The following is a 24,919-nucleotide window of genomic DNA, read 5'->3' as shown; positions in this document are numbered from 1 at the left end:
GATAGAAGATGCTATAGGAGACTCTGTCTGACACGGTGAGAAGCTGAGGGAAGGACAAAAGGAGGAAACTGACCTTGCTGGAGCCCTTTGTGCTGCCACTGGGGGAAAGACACAGATGTGGATTGAACAGTGTCCCCAAAATGTGTGTCCACATCCTAACTTCCTCTACCCATGACTGTGATCTTATTTGGAAAAAGGGCCTTTGCAGATGCACTTAAGCTAAGGATCTTGAGATGAGCTCATCCTGACTCCAGTGACTGCTGTCCTACAGAGACGAGGGGACACAGACACTCAGAGACGGCATGTGAAGACAGGCAAGATTGTGTGATGCTGCCACAAGCCCAGGGATGCTGGGAACCAGGAGCTGGAAGAGACAAGGAAGGATTCTCCCTCTCAGGGTTATTGTGATGACCACAGAATGCATTTGGAAGTGGCTTTGTAAACTGCAGGGTGATAAGCAAATTCAGTATTTGGAGTTGTGTTTTATTTTCCAAAGGCCTCAGTAAACGTTTGTGGAACTGACCGGTGTTGGTTTGGGCACTGCGTCTCTTCACAGACGTGGGCAGAGGGACCATAAACGCAGGGGGCAGGGATGGGCAGCAGTCAGAGGGAGCCATGGAAGCTTCAGAGGGAGCACAACTCTGCTAATGCCCTGACTTGGGACTTCTAGCCTCCAGGACCGTGGGAGAGTAAACAGGTGTTGTTTTAAGGTGCTGTGCATGATAATTTGTCACAGCAGCACTGGGAAACCACTGGCAACATCGACCCCTTATCTGGATGCAGTGGCAGAAAAGAAAGCTCTGCATAAAGTTCCCATAAAGCATGTCCTCGCCCTTAGTGCCCATTTCCTCCTCTGTCAAATGAGGCAAATACTTCCAGCTCTGATGAGATAATGGCCTTATCAGCAGGGCAACTCTGATGGTGTGGGTGAGGCTGTTCTAAGTTTCGCGCGGCCGGGCAGGTGCCAGCACTTCTCCCAGCCTCCGTTTTCTCATCTGCCAAGTGGGACAGTAAGCCCTGCCCTGGTGACTCCATTGCCGAGGAGATGGGAGGAGGGAGCGGACTTATGGATTGGGGTAGGGTTGGGTGCCAGGGGGCTGAGAACACATGTGAGGGACCTGAGTCTTACCATATTAGCTGAGGGCGATGGTTTCCGTAGTACCGTTTCGGCTATCCAACAAGGCCTTGTAAACAAATACGACATCTGGGCCCACCTGGGAGGAGCTGGTGAGCGCCTGAGGAGTAGACGGCCAGTGGGGATGGGTGAAGAACACATAGAAAAGTGATGTCTGATATGGCGCCCTTGAACACACAGGCAAAGGGAGAGATGGGGCATTTTGAGTCACATGGATTGTTTCCCCCACAAAAGGCTTTTTGAGTTATGTTGTAAAGATGTCAGAGGGAGACTGACGTTTAAGACTGGAGCTCTCCTTCCCTCACACCCTCACCAGGACTCCCTCTGGCCGCCCCCAGTCCCTGCCCCCTCTGTTTTTGGTCCCTCCGCCCATTGCCATGAGGAGACAGTGCTCAATCCAATGTCAGTCAGTTCCACGAACGTTTACTGAGGCCTTTGGAAAATAAAACACAACTCCAAATATTAAATTTAGTCAGCACTCTGCAGTTTACAGAGCACTTCCAAATGCATTCTGTGGTCACCACAATAACCCTGAAAGGAAAAAAAGATGATTATCTCCCACTCCACGGAAAAAGAAACTGAGGGCCAGAGAAGAGAGACAACTTGCTCAAGGCCATTTGATTAGGTTGCCTGACTCCTGGAGCAGCTCTTCCCTGTCTCCTTGCTGCCTTGCTGTCATGTCACCTGCTGTCTCACTGGGTCATTTGGGCGTGTGCCTCTCCCACGCCTGTATCTTCCCAACTGGTGTCAACTCAAAACCCTCTGTGGTCTGCAGTGCTCCGCCTGGCTTTCCAGGTCTGGGCAGCTCCCTCTTTCCAGATCTTGCCTGTGATTCCAGCTCCTTTCCCTTGCTGTACAAGGTTCCCACCTCTGCACTTTGCCTCCCTCCTTCTTCCTGCCCACGGGTACGTATCCCAGTCCTTCCCACACTTCAGGTCACCCTCGGCTGCACAGGAGGCCCAAATCCAGCATAGATTCTTGAAGTCCTGGGTCCAAGTTCCAGCTCTGCTACTAACTTCCTGTGACTGTGTGACCTTGGGCAGGTCACTTTCTCTCTCTGGGCCTCCGTTTCATCACTATGAAATAGGAGTGTTGAACACAATGCTCTCTAAATGCATCTCCATGTGGTCTAAGTACCCCCCTCCCCGCCCCCTCCCTGCCCTTCCCCCTCCTCTGATCATCCTGTGTGCTTACCATCCACAATTCCCTTTCCTGGCTCCACGTTGTTCTCCAAAGGGTTCAGGTTCAATCATTCAGTTAGACTTTAAGCTCCCTAAGAGCAGAGGAGGGTGTTTTTGGCCAAGACGTGCAGATCGATTCGCTGGTAATCCACTGACCACCTCCATTTAGGTTGGGAGCCTCTTTGCCTTCCCTCTTTAGTTTCTTCAAGGTGCACACACAGATGCCTACAGGAGTCCAGGTGGAGCACCAGGCATCTCTGCTCACCTTGGCTGCTCTGCTGGTGGTGGGGTGCCTGCCTGTGCTGTGCATGCTGCAGCTTTGGCAGGGTGGTCAGTCAGGCCAGTGCCAGCCTTTGCCCCCAGAGAACTCTTCACACCCTATTCTTATCCCAAACCCATCACCGGCCCAGGCATCAAAAGGTGGCATCAAAAGTACATATCCCTGTGCTATTCCCCTTCAAAAAGCTTCATTTCTAATATCTCATTGAGTCCCCCGACTAGCCTTGGAAAGGCAAAACAGGTATTATTAATCTCCATTTTGTAGATGGTGAGGGACTTGTCCAAGGCTGCTCTGAATTCAGCACAGAGCTGGGACTGGGCTGCACTCTCCTGGTGTCCAGTCATTCTTGTCAAACTCTGGTCTGCGGAAAATACATGCCTGCCTCTGTGTAGGCCCCAGTCTCTTTCTCTTTAAGAACTCAGGTCTGAGAGGACAAGCGCATGCGCGCATGCGTACACACCCTTACAAGATGCACAACCACCAAAAAGCCTAATAAAGCAGGGTGCCCAAGACCACGGTTCAGGATCCATAAAAACGGCCGGAGATAATTGACTGCAACCTATTCACTGCAAACGGGGCAACTTAGGCCCACAAAGGGCCAGAGACTTGACGCAAGTCACAGAGTAGACTAGAGCCCAGGTCTCCGGACTCCCAGTCCTGTGCTCTCTCCACTGTGTGCGCCCTCGGCAAACAAGGCAAGGCAGGGAGGAGCAGGAGCTCAGAGAGCCTGGGGCTGAAGGGTGGGAGGAAGGAGCCTGGTGGGGGACCAGTCTGCAGAGGTGGATGTTCCAGCCTTTCTCTAGCAGGGCCCGGATGGGGGTACCAGGCAGCTGCAACCTGTTCCTTCAGCACCTGGGAGGACACAGAGTCTGGTTCCATGAAGCCAAATGTTTCTTCTTTGTCCTCTGTGTCCATTCATCTCTTATCGCTGTGTCCACTGAGTGGCAGAGGTCCAGGCCCAGCATCTTCCAGTCTAGGAGCCTGTGACCTGGGACAGGATCCTTGGAGAAAGAGTGAGGGCTGGCAAAGGGTCCACCCCCCTGAGCACTCCAAGAGACAGTGGTGGAACGCACTTCAAGGATTCAGAGCGGCCAGGAGCCTCTCCCACCGGCCAAGGGGACACTGCCGTGGGGCTGTGGATAGCCAGTTGTTTATTCCTCCTTCCCTGTGCTCCACCCCATGCACTTTTCCGAGGGGCAAGCTCCGCAATTCTCCCATCAGGGAGGCTCTCCAGGGTCCCTGTCGGCCTTCGGCTCCTGGGGTGGAGGTGGGCCTGGGGTACATGAGCCCTAGGAGAATGGGGTGTGAGAGACTCCCGTGGGCTCCTGGCTTGGGTTGCACCTCAGGCTGTGGAGTGCGGTGGCGAGTCTTTGGAGGTCACAGAGCCCAGGGTCGGTGACACGTGATGAGGCGCAGGCCTGGCTCAGGGAGTGGTGCCCACGGCCCTCGGCTCCTCCCCCGGGGCCGCCCCGCCCCATGCGGGAGGGGACGGGCGGGGACCGGCATGGGTAGGCGCGGCGACCCGCAGGGCCAGGTGCAGGGCCCGAGAGTCCGGGGTCGCCGCAGCCCGGGAGAAGTGACCGGTCTCCGGCCTGCTTGTGCTGTCCCCACGCCCTGTCCACTGGACTCCCGAGACCCTCGGAACCCAGGTAACCGGGGGCGGGACTCCCCGCCGCGCGCCGCCTCCTCACCTCCTGGTCCACGCGCACCCGCCCTCCGCGGCCGCCCCAGCCGCTCTGCGCCCGTGGAGCCCGGGTGGCCACTCCAAGGGCGGGTCTGGGAAAGTTTGTGCCGGGGCGGCCCTGATCCGGCGGCGGCGCGGCGTGGCCACTTTCACCGCACGCGGGGCCGGTGTGAAGGTGGGGCGGCCGCCGCCGTGCAGAAGGCTCTCTGCTGCAATCGAGGCCGGTGAGGGGGACTGTTGCCTTCTAGCACCTTTTCTCTCAGTCTCCAGGGCGTTTGCGCCGCTTACCCTTCGTCCACCGCCCCCCTCCTGCCACCCCCACTTTAATAAAACCCTTGGATTGGGGCTGCACAGTTGGCGATTTCTTTACACCTGTGCTTCCCGCCTCCTGAGCCCAGATGCGAGCCTGGGCTGAGCAGGACCGTGTGGGTGAGGGGCGGCCCTCTGCCTGCGGGGGCCCCTGTTGAAGTGGGTGCCCAGCTACAGGGAGTTCCCCGTGCTCTGTCATTGGCCTACCCCCTGGCCACAGCCCCCAGCTGGACATCTCTTGGCTCCCCTGGCACTTCCCAAGTCCCAGTCGGATAAGCCCAGGAGAGGGGGTGGACCCCAGCACCAGTGGAGCAAGAATTCAGGAGCCCGGTAACTCTCATCCGTGAACAGAACCGGCTTCCTCCCGCTTAGGTTGGGAGGAGGGCTCAGCTTAGTGGGAGTTGGGGGTGACAACTGCCCCTTCCCACGCAGAGCCATAGAAAAGAGATGGGGAGAGGTCAGAGGATCTGAGAAGAACTAGCAGCCAACAGGGACACATCCCTGACTTCATTTGAACCTAACAAACCAATGGCAAGTAGATATTAGCACAGGGGCAGATGAGAAGACAAGGAGGCCCAACGAGACTCAGACATTTGCTGGAGAAACTGGTGGACTTTTCTCCACCACTGAGTGGCGGATTTCCCACCACATCCTTCCAGAGCCGGATGGTTGCTTCTGCATTCTTGCAGTGCCCTTGACTCAGCAGAGGCTGGTTTCTTTCCCCCTACTCCCCACCCCGCTAGGTTCTTCCTGTGAAAGAAGTTCAGGGGAGAGGGCACCTCCAAACAGGCACAAACTCCAGTCAGGAAAGTCCTCCAAGAGCCAGCCAGAGCCTTGCTAAGCTCCCAGAACTCCAGGAGGGCAGGGACCTGCTTTGTTCCCTGCCGTAGCCATAGTACCTGGCACACAGGAAGGTGCTCTGTGAGAATGGAATGATTAGTCTGCAACAGCAAAGCTTCTTTTCCAACTGCCTTACCTCTGCCCTTGGCAAGCAGAAAGGGCACTCTGAAAAGTTGGATCAGAAAGGTGTCCAGCCCCACCACTGAGATCCCTTGGCACCCTTACCCACGTGGGGCAATATTTTTCCTTTACACCAAGAGAATATCCTTAATCCCATGTGCTTTTCTTTCTTTCTTTCTTTCTTTCTTTTTTTTTTTTTTTGAGACTGAGTCTCGCTCTATCACCTAGGTGGGAGTGCAAGGGCGAGATCTTGGCTCACTGCCACCTCCGCCTCCCAGGTTCAAGCAATTCTCTATCACGCCTGGCTAATTTTTGTATTTTTAGTAGAGGCAGGGTTTCACCATGTTGGCCAGGTTGGTCTCGAACTCCTGACTTCAGATGATCCACCCAAGTTGGCCTCCAAAAGTGTTGGGATTACAGGTGTAAGCCACCTCGTCCCGCCCCCATGTTTTTTTCCAGAGAGACAGGGGACTTTTGCTTTACCCTGGTCCTGCCAAGGAGAGGCCAGGGCTGGTGGGTTCCATGCCCAGCTTGGCCCTACCCTAGATTGGAGGCAGAGCAACTGTGTCCCTTTATGTAGAATTCTTATGCATCCCTCCAGGGGTAAGAATTGGAATGGAATTATTTGGAAACATTAATCTTCATTGTCTCCTCTCTCTCCTCACCACTCCATGGGGCAGCTACTATTGGGGGAAGAGAAGGTGCTTTTCTGGGTCTCAATTTCCTCATCTGTAAAATGAGATCAACAGGCTTTGCGTGGTTTTAGGACATAGTAAGTTGTTGCAAAGGACTCTGTGGGCTGCAAAGCAAACTGTAAGTGCAGATTGCTATTTTCTCATGTGTGTTAGCCCGGCCTCCCCGGTTGGCGGTAAGTCCTTTCTCAGCATCTTGGTATCCCTTACTCATCCTGAATACACAGAAGGTTTGCAATACATATTTTCAAAAATAATCCCTACAGGAAGAGAAAAATTGTGAATTCATAAGAAATGGGGGGAGTTTTTGTGTGTGTGTGTGTGTGTGTGTGTGTATTTTTTAGCCCAGTGTTAGGAGCCAAGAATGGTGGCAGGAAACTGGGCAGGGCCATGCATGAGTACAGGGACAGCTCTCAGGGGTGGTGAGGATGCTAGGTTTGTGCACAGGCTTGAGCCCCAGTCAGTTTCTCAGCGACTTCCTCCAGGAAACGGAACTGACCAACTCTGGGTTGGTCAGATATATATATTCAAGACAGGGTCTTGCTCTGTCGCCCAGGCTGGAATGTGGTAGCATGATCTCTGCTCACTGCAACCTCCACCTCCTGGGCTCGAGCTATCCTCCTCACCTCAGCCTCCTTAGTAGCTGGGACTATAAGCATGTACCCTCATGCCCAGCTAATTTTTGTATTTTTTGTAGAGGTGGGGTCTCACTATGTTGCCCAGGTTGTTCTCGAACTCCTGAGTGCAAGTGATCTGTCTGCCTCTACCTCCCAAAGTGCTGGGATTACAGGTGTGATCCACCATGCCCAGCCAGAACTTTCAAATTCCTCTCCCTCCCTCCCCATGTAAGGGGAGGGGAGACCCTACCATGCAGAGGAGGATCAGTAGGAGGAAAGGAAGGGTCTGAGAGCCCCTGTAGTTGGAGGTGGCCAGTGTCTTGTTCATCGAAGGCCACGGTAGAGTGAGGGATGTAGAAGAGTCCCTGGCAGTGCTCTGAGGATGTCGCCCACCTTGCTTTGAAGAAATCCTCCCCTCAGTCAGGACTTTTGGGGCCCTGCCAGGAACCCTGTGTGACTCCTGGACTCCTCAGCAGACCCAGTTGCCTGCCTTTGAGGACAGGCCAGCATACCCGGAGTTGGTCAGTTCTGTTTCCTGGAGGAAGCCGCTGAGAGACTGACTGGGGCTCTAGCCTACCATCCCCACCACCCCTGAGCGCTGTCCCTGTACTCACGCATGGCCCTGCCCAGTTTCCTGCCACCATTCTTGACTCCTAACAAGGATCCAGCAGAGTAAGAGCTTTAGACTCAGAGTCTCTAAGCTAGACTAAGCCTTAGCAGCCATGTCCCCCCGCTCCTTCTCTGCTTCATTTTCCATGGCTCATATTCCCTTCTGACAGCCTATAGATTTCACTCCTTAATCTTGTTTGCCATCTGTCTTCCCTGTTAGAATATCAGCTCTGTGAGGGCAAGGCCTTTTGTCTCTCTCGTTCCATGGTCTCTCCCCAGAGATCAGAGTGTAGTAAGTGCTCAGTTAACATGTGCTGAGTAGATGAACACATCCAATGCACCATTTCTCAGTGCACAGATGGGGAGACTGAGACCCAGAGGTGAGGAGTGACTCTTGGAGGCAGAGCTGGAGCTTTTCCTAATTAGACTCAAGTTAATTCAAAGTTGGGTCTCTGTCCCCTACTTTGAATTACCTTGGTTGCTAGGGGTGCTTAAGAGGCCCCTGGCAAGAACCTTCAGGCCAGCTGCCTCCCGAGTTACCCAAAGGGGCAGCTCCCAGATTGAACGGACAGCTGCCACATGAGGCGATTGGAGAGTTCCGGGAAGGAGTCATCCCCATCAGACCTCCATCCTCAAAGGAAACCTCCCAGGGCTGCTCTCCCAAGGCAGCCAGTTCCTCTGCTAGTGAGTTCTCTCTTGGTGAAAATAGTGCCCTCTGCAGGCAGCCTTTTAAAATTCCCCAGCGCAATTAAATAAATAAATAAATAAATAAATAAATAAATAAATAAATAAAATAAAGAAGCACATCCAATAAATAAATAAATTCTCCAGTGCACGAGAGAACTAAGGAAGTCCAAAGCCAGGCTCCTGGCAGCTGTGGGAGAAGGGGTGGCATTCCCATGGACTTGGGCTAGGGATAACCGACCAGTCTGAGAAGTGCAGCCAGAGGCCCAGGGAAGTCTTGGGATTCTGAGGCCTCACTTGGGAATCTGGCAAGACAGCCTAGAAGACACAGTGCTCAGCACGCCCCACAGAGGAGCAGATCTTGTGCGGGCCTCTACATTCCCTCCATGGGGAGCTTTGGCTTTTCCCCCCAAGCCCAGCTATTAACCCCAAACATCTTTTTCTGTCGTCATTGCGGTCTGCCAAATTCAGGGTTGGAATGCACCTGAACCTTGGAACTGGGGGAAGGACACCAGAAATTAGGCCTTGAAGGATATGTAGGAGTTTTCCAACTTGTTGGAAAAATTAGGGAGGAAGGGGACAGGCAGGTGAGGGAGCTGTGATAATGCTTTGCCTGAAGAAACGAATCTGTAATGGGGTCTTCTTCTGTAACTGAGGCCATTGTAGGCCCTCCCCTACCCCACCATCCTTGTCCCCACCACCCTCTATGGGCTTCCTGCTCCTGAAGAGGGTGAGGCCCTGACCTAAGACAGAGCTTCATGCACTGCTGCCCTGGCCTTCTCTTTATTACCGCTGTTACTACAAGTTTACTGACTTTCAGCCACAGTGGATGGAAAAGTACGCCTGTTGCAACATGACGTGAGTCAGTTGTTCATAAATAATGGGATTGCACCGTCAGCTCTGATGCCCTGGTGTCTGGCCCACAGTTGGAGACATGGTGTTGGCTCCTTGGAGAAAAGGGTAAGGGTGACTCTAGACGTCAGTTTGAAATTACGCAGGATGGCAGTGAGGATCCAGCAGGTGCGGGAGATACAATCATTTTTGGCACCTAGGAAAAAAGATAGTGCCCCCAAAGCAGTGATCCAAGGTTTAATTCTTACCCATGCCCTGTCCTCCAATCCTGGTTTGCCTTACACAGTCATCCTCTCTTCTGACCTTGACCTCAGCCAGGACCACCCCCAGCATGCTATGGACTTAAAGGGTGGGTTTTGCCCAAGCCTCAGATAGGGTTATTCTGTCTGGACACACCACAGTCCCTTAAGACAGTCCTCCTCTGATTATTTGGGAACCCTGTGACCAAGATGGTCAGGCTCATCTTGGTGGGATTCATTTGGAGCCTGCCAGAGACACAGAGCCCAACTATGATAGCTTCTAGACCCCAGACTCCCAAATTCAGCCACTCCACTAGCTTGCCACTTGTCTTCGAGTTGGTCACTGTACTCCTGGGAGCTGAAGGCTAGTGTTGGCTGGTAGAGAGCCCTGGATTCTAATTCTGACATTATCTAATGCATAGTGTGACTTTGATCCTGTCACTTCCTCTGCCTCAATTTCCTCTTCTGTACAGCTTGGATTCATCATGGTGTCTCACCCTCAGTACTGTTGACTTTTGGGACTGGATAATTCTTTGTGGGGTGGGGGGTGCAGAGGCGGGATGTGCTGTGCATTGTGGGAGGTTAGCAGTAGTCCTGGCTTCTACCCATCAGACACTGCACCATCACCTCCCCTTCCTTTCCTGGCAACCAAAACTGTCTCCAGACATTGCCCCATCTCTGGTTGAGACCCCTGGGTTTAATGATCTATGAAGTTTCATGAATGTGGACTGTGTGTGAATGAAGAGTCAACAGGTGGGGCGTGCAAGGACTTATGGGTGGAGGGGCCCCCTGGACCTCATGCTGAGTGCCAAGGCCAGTTCTCTTCGCCTTCCAGACCTTGGGTTACATAAGTCGGGGTGGGGAGTTGAGGCTCAGCATGAGGGGGAGAGAGGCCTGTGGTCCGGGCCCGCACACTAAGGTCAGTGACCCTCCAGTGCGGGGCAGCGTGGTGACTAATCATCTATCCATGCCCTAGGACTCAGCATTCCCCCCACTTTCCCCTCTCACGCTGCCTGGGAGGGCCACAGGAAGTGAATCAGCCCACCCATCAAGCAGAGGAGGGAGAGAGGGTGGAGTGTGGTGTTGTTAGACGCAAGGGCACGCCTGCGCCGGCCTACGCTGGGTTTTATTTTGTTTATTCCTCCCAAGTTAGCTGTTTATTAACTTTGTCCGTGGAAACCCCCTTCTGACCTTGTTGCTCACTGGAAGGGCAGACAATCTTTGGCAGGGGGAGGGGTTTGTTGATGAATATTAGAAGTAAATCACCGTTCTGAGAATAACAGGCTGTGAGGTTTGGGATAGTACTAACCCAGAACTATTGGTTTGGGGGATTCATTCCTTCACTGAAGAAACTCTGCTCTGGACTGTGGGCTAGACGTGGGGCAGGAGAAGGGAATGAGACATAGTGCCTGCCTGCAGAACCCCTCAGTCTCGGAGGGCAGACATAACTGTCGGGCTGTCCCTACCGGGTACTGGGAATGTTCATGGAATGCATGGAGCGGGGTGTGGGCAGCTCCACCCGGCTGTGTTTCAGGGAATTGGGGGTGGGTGGCTGGGGCAGCACACGTGTTTGGGGAGGTGGCGGGAATGTCCAGGCAGCTTCCCGAGAGGAAGAGGTGGATTTTTTGTTGCATTATTTTGTTATTACCTTTTGTTATTATGGCAAAACATACAAAACATAAAATTTACCATTTAACCCTTTTTTTTTTTTTATTGATATGGTCTTGATCTGTCGCCCAGGCTGGAGTGCAATGGCACCATCTCAGCTCACCACCACCTCTGCCTCCTGGGTTCAAGCAATTCTCCTGCCTCAACCTCCTGAGTAGCTGGGATTATAGGCGCCCACCACCACACCCAGTTAATTTTTGTATTTTTAGTAGACAGGGTTTCCCCATGTTGGCCAGGATGGTCTCGGTCTATGGACCTCGTGATCCACCCACCTCGGCCTCCCAAAGTACCGGGATTACAGGTGTGAGCCACCACACCCCGCCCATTTAACCATTTTTTAAGTCTGCAATTCATTGTCATTAAGTATGTTCACATTGTTGTGCAACTGTCACCACCATCCATCTCCACCCCTTTTTATCATCTCCCAATTGGAAGTTGGTACCCAATAAACAATAATTTCCCATTTCCCCTCCCCCAGCCCCTGGCAACCACCATTCTCCTTTCTGTCTTTTTATGAACTTGAGTACTCTAGATAACTCTTGTAAGTGGAATCATGCTGCACTGGTCTTTTTGTGACTGGCTAATTTCACTTAGCATAGTGTCTTCAAGTTTCATCCATGTTGTGGCATGTGACAGAATTTCCTTCCTTTTTAAGGCTGCATAATATTCCATTATGAATACTCCACATTTCTTTTTTTTTTTTTTTTTTTGAGATAGTCTCGCTCTGTCACCCAGGCTGGAGTGCAGTGGCATGATCCCTGCTCGTTGCACCCGCCACCTCCCGGTATATACAACATTTTGTTTATCATTTGTTACTGACACTTCAGTTGCTTCACCTTTTGTCTGCTGTGAATAATGTTGCTATGAACATGGAAATGCAAATATATGTTTGCGTCCCTGCTCTCACTTCCTTTTGATGCATGCCCAGAAGTGGAGTTTCTGGGTCATATGGTGGTTCTATGTGTAAGTTTTGAAGGAACCATCATAGTATTAAGGAAGAAGTGTTTGCTTTAGGTTTAAGGATGAGCGTGGGATCTCTGGGCACCTCAGAGGGAAGGGGAGGGGAGAGGAAGAAAGGAAAAAGCCCAGGCTGTATGAAGAAAGTGGCGCTGAGGTGTTCGTGCCTGGGGCTGGAGATGAGGCCATGAGGGTGGGAGGGGCTGGGGAGAGTATAGAAGGTCTTGCACCCTTCATCCCCTGCCAGGCCGGGGAACTTGGGCTCTGCCCTGCGGACAGTGAGAAGTGTCGAAGGAGTTTTCATCAGGAAGTGAGACAGGCCAATGGTCATCTTAGAAGGACATAGTTGGGAGGGATGTCCCAGGTGGACTGAGAGGGAAAGAGGCTTCAGACAAGAAGACCAAATGGGAGAAAGCTGGGGGACCCTGTGGCTGTCGGTGGGGAGTTAGAGGGAGCAAGTCTGAAGGGTGCTGTGCTGCACAAGGGTGCCCAGGATTCTGGTTTGTTGGCTGGGTTGATGGTGGTGCAGGCACCTGAGTAAGCTCACTGGAGGAGCAGCCGGCTTGACAAGATGAGGAGCAGGCAAACTTGGGCCTGGTGGCTTTAAGGGGCCCACAGAACCACCTGGAGATGAACTTAGAGACGAGGCATTGACAAGTGTGAAACAGCACTGCAGAGTTAGTTGCTGAGTACAAGGTGAGAAGCCAGTCAAGGGCCAGGGCAAGGACTGCCGTCAGATGACCTGGAAGGCCCTGCGGAGTTGAAAGCCAGGACACAGGGTGGCCTCTGCTCAGTGTGGCTCAATCCCTGCCCTGGCCATGTCATATCAATCCACACATTCTCAGTGTCAAGCTCGAGGCTGCATACTTGGTTTGGGCACTGTGGGTAGAGACCCAGAGATCAACATGACCCAGTGACTTTAATTCATTTATTCATCCCATAAAGCTCAGAGAATGGAATCTGGCCAATACTTTTGCACAGCTAAAGACTGAACGTCTGCAGGAGAAATGGAGTGTGTTATGGAAATGTATCATGGGGACATGACAGGCTAGAGCAGGATTTCTCACCTTGGCCCTGCTGACATATTGGACCAGACAATTCTTTGTCGTGTGGGACTGTCCTGTGCACTGCAGGGTGTTTAGCAGCATCCCTGGCTTCTATGCAACAGATGCCAGTAGCCATACACACCCCCTCCCTGCTTGTGACAACCACAAATATCTCCAAACTTGCCAAACGTCTGCTGGGGAGCAAGACCACCCCGCAGTGAGATCCATTGGTCTAGGGGTCAAAAAAGGTTTCTTTGGGGTAGTTATGTTAATCTGGGTTCCAGAATATAGATAAGAATTAATTAGAGTACAGCAGGGGTAGAAAGTGGAGGAGAGTATTCAAGGCACAGGTTCCACAAAGGCCCTGAGGTGAGAAAGAGCATGTAGGCAGCAGTGAGGAACCTGGTGTAGCTTCCTCACTGAATGAATGCGAAACGCTTTCATTAGGCAAGCAGTGGTGAAGGTGGGAGAGAAGGGTCAAATTCTAGGGATCTTCAAGAGGGAGCACTCTAGGTTCTGATGACCAAAAGGGTTTGGACATGAGATTACTAGGGAAATCCCCCAGGTGCAGAGAAGGAAACCAACTAGAAGCTGGTGAATTGCATTTGGAGCATGTTGGGTTGGAGATACCTGGGAGACAGCAGGTGGGGTCCTGAGCTCAGAAGAGAAGTCTGGTTGGAGATACACAGTTGGAAGCTACATGCATACAGGTGATGAGAGAAGCCGTGGGGTGGATGGGACAGCCCTGGGAGCGCCTGCAGAGTGAGAAGTGGAGCATGGAGAGGATGGCCTGGCAGGAAGCAGCAGGAGCTCCAACATTTAGAGATGGAGTACGAGTTCCGAGAGAGATAGTGGAGGACCGTATGGAGAATGGTGCTGTGGAGGCTCATGGAAGAGTGCTCCAGGCGCAGGGCCTCGCCCACTGTGAAGCCTGTGGTGCACGAGCAAGTGGATGAGGACTGAGAAGTGGCTGGGGATTTTGGAGTGCTACGAGGAGGAACCAGACTGAGATGATTGAGGAATGGGCAGCAGGTGGGAAGAGAGGCAGCTGGCAGACAGTTTTCCAAAGATGTGTCAGTAGACATGAGGAGAGGGTGAAAAAGCCAGAAAGGGAAGTGGGTTTAGGATCTCACTGGGAAGAGTTTTCATCCCCCAATCTCCCTGGATCTCCCCATTCCCTCCCACCTTGGAGGCAACGTTACCAGTTCCATGCACGTGTTAGGAAAGACATATATAGATTCCTTCCTCTGGATGGTGGCACATGCATGCACTCTGCCCCTGAGTCTTAATTTTTCCACCTAGCTACCTACGTGAGGTTTTTCTGTATCAGTACATAGAAAGCCGCTTCTCGGCCAGGTGCAATAGCTCACACCTGTAATCCCAGCACTTTGGGAGGCCGAGGCGGCGGATCACCTGAGGTCAGGAGTTTGAGACCAGCCTGGCCAACAAGGTGAAATTCCGTCTCTACAAAAATACAGAAATTAGCCAGACATGATGGTAGGTACCTGTAATCCCAGCTACTGGGAGGCCGAGGTGGGAGAATCACTTGAACTCCCCAGGAGGTGGAGGTTACAACGTGAGCTGAGATCACTCCACTGCGCTCCAGCCTGGGTGACAGAGTGAGACTCCATCTAAAAAAATAAAAACAAAAAACAAACAAACAAAAAAGAAAGCTGCTTCTTTCTTGCCTATGGATGTCACATAACTTATTTAACTAATCTGTTTTTTGGACATGGAGGCGGTTTTGAGCCTTTTGCCACCATAAATGATTTCCCACAGGATCTCCTTGTACTTCAGTCATTTGGCAAATGTAGGTGGCTATAGGTAGGATAAAGTTCTAGAAGTGGAATTGGTGATTCAAGGGTATGTGTGTTTATATTTGGAATGATATTGGCAATGTGCTGTCCATAGAGTTTGTAAGAATGTACCCGCCTACCAGCAGTGGATAGGGATACTCATTTACCACACCCTCCAACAGAGAGTGTTACCAAACACACCAATATTTGCCAATCTGGAAGACAAAAATGATTTCTTGATGTAGTTTAACCTGCATTTTGAATAAAGTTAAATATATTATTACAGATGTAAAAGTCATTTGAGTTTCCTTTTCTGTGAGCTGTCTATAAGTTTTATCAATTTTATTTGAAGTTGTTGATCTTTTTCTTATTAGAAGAATCAGAGGGAATCTTGATGTATTGGGGAAACTAGTCTTTTGTCTGAAATAGACATTACACGTTTTTCCCTTCCTCATTTGGTCAATAATTTATTATTATTATTTATTATTGCTGTTACTGCTGTTTTTTAAGAATTATGAATGTTGATGGAAGAGATTCACCAGAGAGGGGATCTCCGATATGGAGGTCCCTGAGGAAGCATTGAGGTGAGTTCCAGAATGGACCAGGGCTTGTCCTTAGGCAGGAAGGGAGATACCTCACTGTCATGACAGGGAGAAGGGAGGGAAGAGGGAGCTGTGTGCCAGGAATTGGATGGCTACACGTTGAAAGAGTGAAGGAGATCGTGAGTTCGTCTACGGAAGGGGCTGCGTTCACGAGATAGGAAAAGTCAGAGGGGTGAGAGAGTTCACTGAGGCAGCAAGAGAGTGACTGGACTGCTGAAGCCTGGAACCTGAGTTAGATGAAGGGAGTGAATGGATGGTGTTCTGACGTTGTTTGCTTAGATTTTGTATTTGTTTGTGTGGCGTTTGTTAGTCACAGGGCCTAACAACCAGCCCAAGTTGTTCCCGTCTCTCCTGCAACTTAAAACCCATGCTCTCAGTCACTTCCTTATCAAACTCTGATGCACCCTGCCAATCTTTCCCTGCCCTTGGTCGCCCAGGCCTAGGTACCAAAAGACTTGGGACAGCTTCTATGCCCCAGTGCCCACGGGGGTTATTTAAACTAGCCATTCCTAACCTGCTCAACCTGCCCTGCTGTGCTTTTCCCATTGAAACCCAAAAAGGATCTGACCGAGGCCTCCCGCTCACTGACCAAAGCCTGGTGATTCCCCTGCAGCCATACACTGAGTTTGGTGTGCCCCCTCCTCTTGGGAAATGCAGGTAATACATTCTTTCAGCAGCATTGCCTCTCTCTGTTATCACTCAGTTGCCTCCATCAATTAAAATCCTGCAGGTACAATTGAGACCACAGAGGACCCTCAAACAGGAATAGAATGTAAGGGTCAGTAAACTGCAGGCTCAGTGAGGCTCCAGAGCCATCAGAGCATGAGTGGTTAAATAAGCAAGCTCTCTGGGAAGACTTCCTGGAGGAGGTGGGCTGGGGAGATGGGTTCTGAAGAATGGAGGTGAGGAGATGCCTTGTAATGGGACGGGGGGTGGCGGTGCAGGGGAGTGTGTGGGTGTGTTTGGGGGTCTGGGAGGACAGCAATCAGAACTGAAGGAGGCTGGAGGAAAATCTACAATGAGGAGGTTAATCTGATGGTGTATAGAGGAGGCAGGGGCGATAGGGTCCAAGAGGTAGGGTGGAGCCTGCAGATGCTTTTTGAAAACAGAATTTTTCTTTCCAAGAATGATTTGATTTTGTGGTAACTCCTTCTGGGGGCTCACGGTGGGGCTTGAAGATGCCTATGATGAAGGACCTAGATGTGCATTCCAACCTTGCATTAGGTCCAACTTGACTCTCACTAGACAGTAAACCCCCTACCCCGCTACTTTTTGGTTATCACATTAACAAAACCCCATTTCTGGCTGAGCTCAACCGTCTGGCTTTGCCCTTCAACCCTGGCAAAAGTCATCCTCTTCTCTCTCTTCTGCTTGTTATAGCAGCAGGGGAACTTCCCTCCTATCTGAAGTGAGCCTCAGCCCTCTTGGTGCCTTCTTCCTCCCCATGAAAACCCCCCTTCCCCTGTCCAGTCCCCCACTCCCCCAGGATCAGCTGCGACTGCTTCTGACTTTCCAGGGGCATTGGACTTGAGAAAAAACAAAAAACTGGAAGACTGAAAAGTCTTTAAAGCACGAAGACTCAAGCAATCCTGGTTGGATGATGGGGGCTGGCATTGCTGTCCTGAAGCCTGAGGCCCTGTTCCACACTGCCTCAAATCACAGAGACTCTTTTTTGGGGGTGGGGATTTGCCTGTTCTAATAACTTAGGTGGCCTAGGTCACAGTCCTGTGTGCTATAAATCAGTAGAGCCATGGGAAGTTCATGAGCGCATGCACTTATTTGGCGATTGCTCATGCTAGCTTGGGATTTCTCTTGTATTGTTGCTTACACAGTTATTTACCTTTTTAAGAGTGGAATTTGTGGGGAAATCATCTCATATTCAGCAAGTGCTTGCCTAGTTCTCATGAATCCTGAACTGGGCCAGGTGGCATGGATCGTAAACCTTTGTTGTACGTGTTTTACGTCCCCGGTAAAGACCCTGTCACGACTCCCTGATATGCCCTATAGTCCCCATTGCCAATGCAGAGAAAAGGGAATTCAGCCAGGCATGGTGTCTCACTCCTATAATCCAAACACTTTCAGGGGCCAAGGAGGGAGGATCCTTTGAGCCGAAGCATTTGAGACCAGCCTGGGCAACAGAGTGAGACCCCCATTTTTACAAAATTTTAAAAATCAGCTAGGTATGGTGGTGTGTGCCTGTAGTTCCAGCTACTCAAGGGGGCTGAGGTGGAAGGATCACTTGGGCCCAGGGAGCAAAAGCTGCAGTGAGCTGTGATTGCGCCACTGCACTCCAGCCTGAGCCACAGAGTGAGACTGTCTCAAAAACAGCAACAACCACCACCAAATAAATAAATAATAAAGGGAACCTAGATGGGCTGTGGTTGGCAGAGAAGATTTCTTGAAAAAAGGAAGAGCTTGAGCAGACAGTACGTCTAGAAAAGGTAGGAAAGGGGAAGGAAGAGAAAAGGAAGTCCACCAAGGAGGCCCCATTTCTGGCACTCTACAGAGCCAGGTATCCCCGAGGGGAGGTTGAGTGTCAGCCCTTCAGGGTGGCCAGTGGATGGCGACTGGTCACCCTGGGGTGGGGAGAGAGGGGGTGGCAGGGGAGCCGCCTAAGAAGGAAAGGGACAGGAGGCAATGGAGTTCCTGCCAACAGTGAGGGTGGGGGTCTGTGAATGTGGCCCCCTCTCTGCCAGCTGGGGAGTCCTGGAGGGCTGCAAGCTGGATGGACCGGGTGGGGCGTGGGCGGACTCAGGGACCTTGCCTTTCTGTGAGGGACTGAAGTTCCTCCACAGCCGCCTCCCCAGGCGCCCCGGTGGCAGGGAACAACCGCTCTCCCAGATCAGGGCTCACTAAACCTCCTGCCTGGAATCCTGGCTTGCTGAAAGGGAGTGACAGGGAGCAGGGATGCCGAGAGGAGGGCTTCCGTTTCTGAAATAGGGGATGTCAATAGTTCATTTCTTGGATGTTTTTGGTACACATCCTCTCTAGAACCTGACTAATCATTTTTTACAAATTGTAAGTGGGAAAAAAAAAAAAAGGAAATTGTGTGCAGGAGGATGAAAACTTTGGCTTAAGCACAGGCTTCACCAAGCAGGAAGGGAAAGTGACTGGCCCAGTCGCCCTTCTCCCTCCTCTCCCTCCTAGTCTGGTTTTGTTTAATCTTCACCTTTGTCCTAGAGGCAGTTCCAGACACCCGGTTGCTGGAACATTACTTCTGGGTGTAGCTTAACAAGACCATGGCCTCTGGACTTACCCTGTGATCAGCTCGCTGTGTGGTCCTGCGCAGCCACCCAACATCTCTGGGCCCTGGATTCCTACCTGGCCTCTCTTCTGGATGCATTTTTGCCTGTAGGTATCTGGACTATTCCCTCCCATGGATGATAAAGTTTTTGCTTCACACCCTCAGGATTACCTTAAGGTCCTGAAAAGAACAGAGGAGGAGTCTGAGGAGGTGAATTCCAGCCATGCTCTTGCAGGCTGGCCGGGCAGTATGCTGGGGAGGAGAGGGAGCGCTGTGTCTGGCTGGGCCTCCACCAGGCCTGGTGTGCTGGGAACACCCCACATTGTCCCAAGGCCTCAGATTTGACTTTCAAAGGGAAAACAGCTCTCCTGATAAGGTGGGTCTTGTTCTATGAAAGATGGCTTTGTTCCAGTGTCCTGCAGGTATGTGAAGAACAGAGGCTGCACCAGGTCCCTAGGGGGTTAGATGACTCCTGCGGGCGGGGGGAGCCGAAGGGTTTCAGGTGCCCGGGCTGTGCCAGGTTGTGCCTTCAGTATCGCCGTCTGGGCGCCTGCTGGTGCCAGGCACTCTGTTAAACGTGATCTTAGGGATCACTCTGGAGGAGCAGAGCAGGAGTGGTCATCTCCATTTTCTCAGCCTAGGATGAGGAAACCAAAGGGTGTGCAGCTTGTGCAGAATCCCTTGGGCTTCCCAGGGGACAGCTCAAGTCAGACTTGAACCACGTCTTAGGACTCCTTGCCCAGAGCTCCTTTCCCCACAGACTGTTTACGATGGGCCTTCACATGACTGGGACTGCATTCTCTGCCCTTTCGCTCCACCCCTTCTGCTCTCATGTGTCCCCTACAGCATCAATGGTTGCCAATTATTGAGGAAATGAATGCACTTTGTTCAGGGAGGAAGATCTGGGTCTTTGTGTGAATAAGAAAAGAAAAGTTTGCTCTAATAATTCCAGCGAATCCCCACAACACCTCCCCTCTCCCCAAAGCATCAGAATGGCTTCAGGTTTTCCAGCATCCTTGAAGACCCAAGGAAATTGGTCTCGAATGGTGAAATCTCCAGTCTCAGGGCATAGGGGCTGGCCCTTGACTCACACTGCAGAGGTGACCACTTTTCTACCTTCTTACCCAGCCTTACCTTCTTGCCACAGCCAGCCCTGTGTGACATTCCTGTGCCAGGAAATACAAGGACCTATCTCCAAGTGTGTTTCACCTTGACCGGCACTTTCCACCTCACATACCCAGGGACGTGTGTTTGGGAGAGCTGTCTGAACTACGGAAGTGATTTCTTTGCTTCTCACTTTTCATGTAGAGGCCCTGCTTTTTCTCCCTGTGCAAACTGAATCATTTCCCATGACAAGCAATGGCAGTTGGAGCTCTGGGGGGAGGGACTACCTGGGTTTAGGGACAGTTGTAGTAAGAGTCCTCCCCTCCCGCCCCTCCGCTGTCATGCACTTGCCAGTTCCATGCCGCTTCTTTCCCCTTGGGCTCTGGGAGGAACTTGGGTCAGGAGCTTAAGGCCAGCCTGGAACCTCAGAGGTGGTCCTGGGCTGTGAAGGCTCGGGCAAGGCGGAGGGCTTACTATTTACACCTTCTGAGCTCGGGCTGCACGCTATTGGGGGCTGATTTAGATGAACTGTTATTCTCATTATTTATAGGTTTTTTTGTTGTTGTTGTTTCATTTTTTTGAGACAGAGTCTCCCTCTGCTGCCAGGCTGGAGTGTAATGGTATGACCTTGGCTCACTGCAACCTCCGCCTCCTGGGTTCAAGTGATTCTCAAGCCTCAGTCTCCAGAATAGCTGGAATTACAGGTGTGCTCCACCACGTCCGGCTAGTTTTTGTATTTTCAGTAGAGACGGGGTTTCGCCATGTTGGCCAGGCTGATCTGGAACTCCTGACCACAGGTAATCCGCCCACCTCAGCCTCCCCAGGTTCTGGGATTACAGGCGTGAGCCACTGTGCCCGGCCATAAGGTTTTAAATAATGCATTTTGCCTCAACCCTTTGAAAAAAAGCCTGTGCTGAATAACGCTAGAATAATTACTGTGTGTCGCATTTCAGCCACTGGGGCTCTTAATCCACCACTGCGTTCAAATATTGTGAAATGTGTTACTTATGACATTGGGTTAGCAGGACAAATAATGTCCTAGCAAGAAGGAAGGAGAATACATTTTCCATTCTATCTCATAGCCTGGGACAGGCCAGAGAAGGCATGTCCCTGGTCATAAGTTAGAATGACAGTTGTTCTTTTTGAGAGTCCCAGTTGTGCCTCAAGGACTTACACATGGGGCTTACGCTTACTGATGCTTGAAATACCCCACAGAGTTAGTTGCTTTGGGGATTACAAAAGTGTCCATCTTAAAAAAAAAAAAAAAAAGTGTCCACCTAAAGAGATGCTGTAAAAATTAAGTGGGGGTGTAAAATGCCCATAAGGGATTTATTTATTTATTTATTTTGAGATGGAGTCTTGCTCTGTCGCCCAGGCTGGAGTGCAGTGGTGGGATTTTGGCTCACTGCAATGCCCGCCTCCTGGGTTCAAGCAATTCTCCTGCCTCAGTTTCCCGAGTAGCTGGGATTATAGGCGCATGCCACCCGGCCCGGGTAATTTTTGTATTTTTGGTAAAGACAGGGTTTCACCATGTTGGCCAGGCTGGTCTGGAACTCTTGACCTCAGGTGATCCACCCACCTTAGCCCCCACAGTGCTGAGATGACAGGCATGAGCCACTGCGCCCAGCCCATAAGGGGTTTAGAATAGATTGAGTGCTCAGTAGTGGTGTTTCAAATCAAACACCATCATCTCCATTTCACAAGGGAGGAAAGTCAGACCCAGAGGGGCTTCGGGACTCAAAGCCAAGGTGAGCTGACTCTGGAGCCCAAATGCCACACACACCAGGGGGAGCGGCTATACATTATGCAGGCGGGGGCATCTGCCCAGGCTCCCCCACCCCATCTAAACTCCCCATTGGCTGTGGGGCCACTTGCAAGTCACGCCCTTTCCCATCTAGGTCCTGAGTCCTTCTCTGACCTCTAGTGCCCTGCAGTCTCTGCTGAGGGTCTGGGCCCATGCCAGTCCACCCCCCTACCCAGGTCCATGCAGGCTTCTTCCCTCTGCCAGTTCACATCTCCCTGGCTTCTTGGCTGCCCTGACCATTTTCCCCTCACCTATGAGGTATGCTCTTTGGGTAATGATTACGTGAAATGGCTCACCTACAGCTTTATAGGTTAACAATGCCCCCCACTCCCAGCAGGTAAAGCTCAGTTAATGATTGCTGGAAAAGCTTCCCACAAATGCAAATCATCTAGGGAAGTGCAGCGGCTCCCTGGATGGTCCCTCACTGGCCTGGCATTGAAATGTACCCATGGTGCTATGTCTTGGCCTTCTCCACGTGCCCACCCTCCTTTCCCCTTCTCCCCATGCTGTGCTCCCACCTCTTGCCTCTCTGAGCTCAGCACCAGCAGGCCTCCCTCCTTGCCGTCTGCCAGCCTGCCTCCCTGCCTTGTGCCTCTGCTGTCCCTGGGGACATCGTTCCCTCTTCTGCCAAAGCAAGTCCTCAGCCTCTTTGGTATCCACCTAAAGCACCGCCTCCACCAGGAGCCTGCCCTGACTGCACCAGCATCCTTGCTCAGGGTTTCTTCTCTGAACTTCTCCGAGCTACCAGGCAGATCTTTTCTGAGTGCTGTCCCATACGTCAGGCAATGTTTAGTTGCGAGGACTCAGCAGTGAGCAAGGCAGGAGCCCAAGGAGGGGCATTAGTGTGCTCTGGGAGTACCCAGTCAGCCTGAGCCACAGCAGGGGCTCAGAGAAGAGGGGTGCGCTGGAGGCTGATGAAGTGGGGCTCAGGCTGAGACAGAGGGTGTGGTGGAATTGTCTAGGCAGGCGAGGAATGCATCTTGAAGCAGAGGGGTCAGCTTGTTCGAAGCACAAGGCAGGATTTGGTGTCAGATAATGACTCAACTGCAACCATGTCATGTTTGAGACACCTTTTTAACACCCAGGTGAAGGCAGGTGATCCCTCAGAGATGTCTGTCTCCCTCTCTCCTGTTACCGGCTCATGGTCCACTGGGTATGTCTGTCTCCTCAGAAAGATGGAGTTCTCTTTGAGGGCAGCCAACATTTCTGACACTCTGCCCAGCTCGGACCCCAGCACTGGGCACGCACTCACTGCCGAGATGTGGGACTGAATTTAAACTCACCTCCATCATCCATTCTGCCTCCTTCTTCTTGGGGCACCTGCTTTTCACCTTGTCCTGCTAGTACAGTAGTCCCCCTTATCTGCAAGGGAGATGGTCAACCCCAAGGGACCCTGATTCAGAAGGTTTGAGATAGGCCTACCTTGGTGGCTCTGGGTGCTGACAAGCCCCTAGGTTATTTGGATACACAGCTGGGCTTGGGACTTGCTGCCGGAGAGGTTTCCAGGCTCCTGTCTCTACCCTAGCTTTAACCAGTCCTCACCTCTTCCCAGGATTAGAACCTTAGACTCGATCTGGACATTTTTGGAGTGGGGAGCTCAGTGCCCATGGAGCAACCATCCTCATGCAGGTGGGAGCAGTGCCTTGCCTCTGTGGATTGAGCTGAAGCCTGTCTCCTAGAAGCTCTTGTCTGGGGGTCTTGGTTCTGCTCTCAGGGGCTGCATGGCCTCCTCCAGGTTCCCAGTCTGCTGCCCCTGGACATGTGAAGGCACTCACCCTCGCCCCAAGTCTTCTCTGGGTCTCCGTCCTTTCCTTCCTCTGCGGTCTGGTCTGGCTTCCACAGGCTGGCAGCTTTATCTCAGACTTCAAGTTTCCAATCAGATTAGAAGCTTGAGAGCAGGGTGGAGATAGGATCTCCCCTTCCCTAGCAGCCAGAGACTTCTCTGCTGGGGTGAGGGGAACTCAACAGTCAGGGCCTGGAGTCACACCTTCCATCAGCCTGGCAGGGGCTTCGCCCTTTCCCAGCCTTGGGGGAGGACCCCACCTGCTGCACTCACACTGGAGGCCAACTAGCTGGGTAGCATAGAGCCAGAAAGAGCCCAGGCTGGCGTTCGGCACTGGCTGACTGCAGGGCTCAGCAGCAGACTGGCTCCAGGTGGGCTCTGCTCCTCTTACCTGGGACTAGCTTTGCAGTCACTGACGTGGGTTCCACTTCCCCTCTCTTGACTCTTGGTGAGCTGGATTTAAATGAGCTGGGGTTGGGCCTGGGCATTAGTATTTTTTAACTTTCTGGGTGATTCTGATGTCCATCCAGAGAGGTGCCTAGCATCCCCTTCCAGCTCTGACAATGCATGGAAATAGTTATTACATGCTGGGGTACGAGCACCAGCGCTGATAATATGCGTATCATATAATGCTGAAATCAGTATTTTTATTTGACAAAAAGGTATTTAAAAAATGTAAAACAGGAAACCCAAATATTTAATAATTTTAAATATAAAAATGCTTTAGAATACCAATAAAGGTTGACTTAGAAAAATACACATTCTCATTCTGGTCTATGTAGGCAGATAAAATAAACAAAAATGAAATATTCAAAACATTAAAACCTATCCACCTCAAAAACTCAACATTCAGTCATGGAAAGTTCAAGAAGGGATACTATTTGATCCCTTTAAAGCAGAAATTTAAAATCAAAGGATGTTGGCAATATCATTATGTCACAAGTATGTTTTTTTCCCTGTAAAATTTTCTAGAAAAAGCTTTTCCTGACTCTACCCTAGTTGGGGAATAGTGAGAAGATATATTTGTATGATATCTTCGAATATTTTCCGCTGACAAGGTCTTTTGGCTGTTTTTCAGAGACTGCCGTCTTTTATTTATAAGGAGCCACGATTTTTGTTTCTAAAGCATTTCCGATTTGCCTTTAAGTTCTTTGGTTTTATCTTGTTCAGATGGAGACTCTGATGCACACTTCCTGTATCAGTTTCAAAGCTGTCATGTTGATATCCCACATGTTAGGAAAGTCTGTGAATAGAGTGATAATTATTCTTGCAACAGAGTTTTGCTTTGTCTATAGGCATGCAATGCCTGAGAAGGACTCAAAAGCCATATTTCACATTTCAGGGTTTTTTCTGACATTGTTATTCTCTCCTTTTCAAAGCATATACAAAGATTGAGAGATTAGTATGATTAGTTTCCATGCCTGGCTCCAGCAATTACCAACTCATGGCCAACATTTTTCATCTATACTCTTACCCAGTCCTCTGGATCCCTACCAGATTCTGTTACAGCCAGTCTGAGACATCATATCATTTTATCTGCAATTACTTCAGTATACATCTCCAAAGGAAAATGGCCCAATAAAACACATAACCACAGTGTTATTACTGTACCTTAAGAATTGAGAATTCCTCATTATCATAAAAAAGTAAATGTTCACATTTTCCCAGTTGTC

General features: G+C 51.2%; 1 protein-coding gene across 1 annotated transcript in view; it reads left to right on the top strand.

The window, feature by feature from the left end:
- Window positions 1-4,122: 4,122 nt before the first annotated feature.
- The window catches only part of PAQR5 (progestin and adipoQ receptor family member 5), a 97,238-nt gene continuing 76,441 nt past the window's right edge, over window positions 4,123-24,919 (top strand). Inside the window, exon 1 of the mRNA XM_031668539.1 lies at window positions 4,123-4,245. The gene's annotated coding sequence lies outside the window, so the exon portion shown is untranslated. The remainder of the gene's footprint in view (window positions 4,246-24,919) is intronic.

This window comes from Papio anubis, chromosome 7 (genome assembly GCF_008728515.1).
Source record: "Papio anubis isolate 15944 chromosome 7, Panubis1.0, whole genome shotgun sequence".
NCBI classification, from domain to species: Eukaryota; Metazoa; Chordata; class Mammalia; order Primates; family Cercopithecidae; genus Papio; species Papio anubis.
This window is presented reverse-complemented; position numbering and strand designations above follow the sequence as displayed.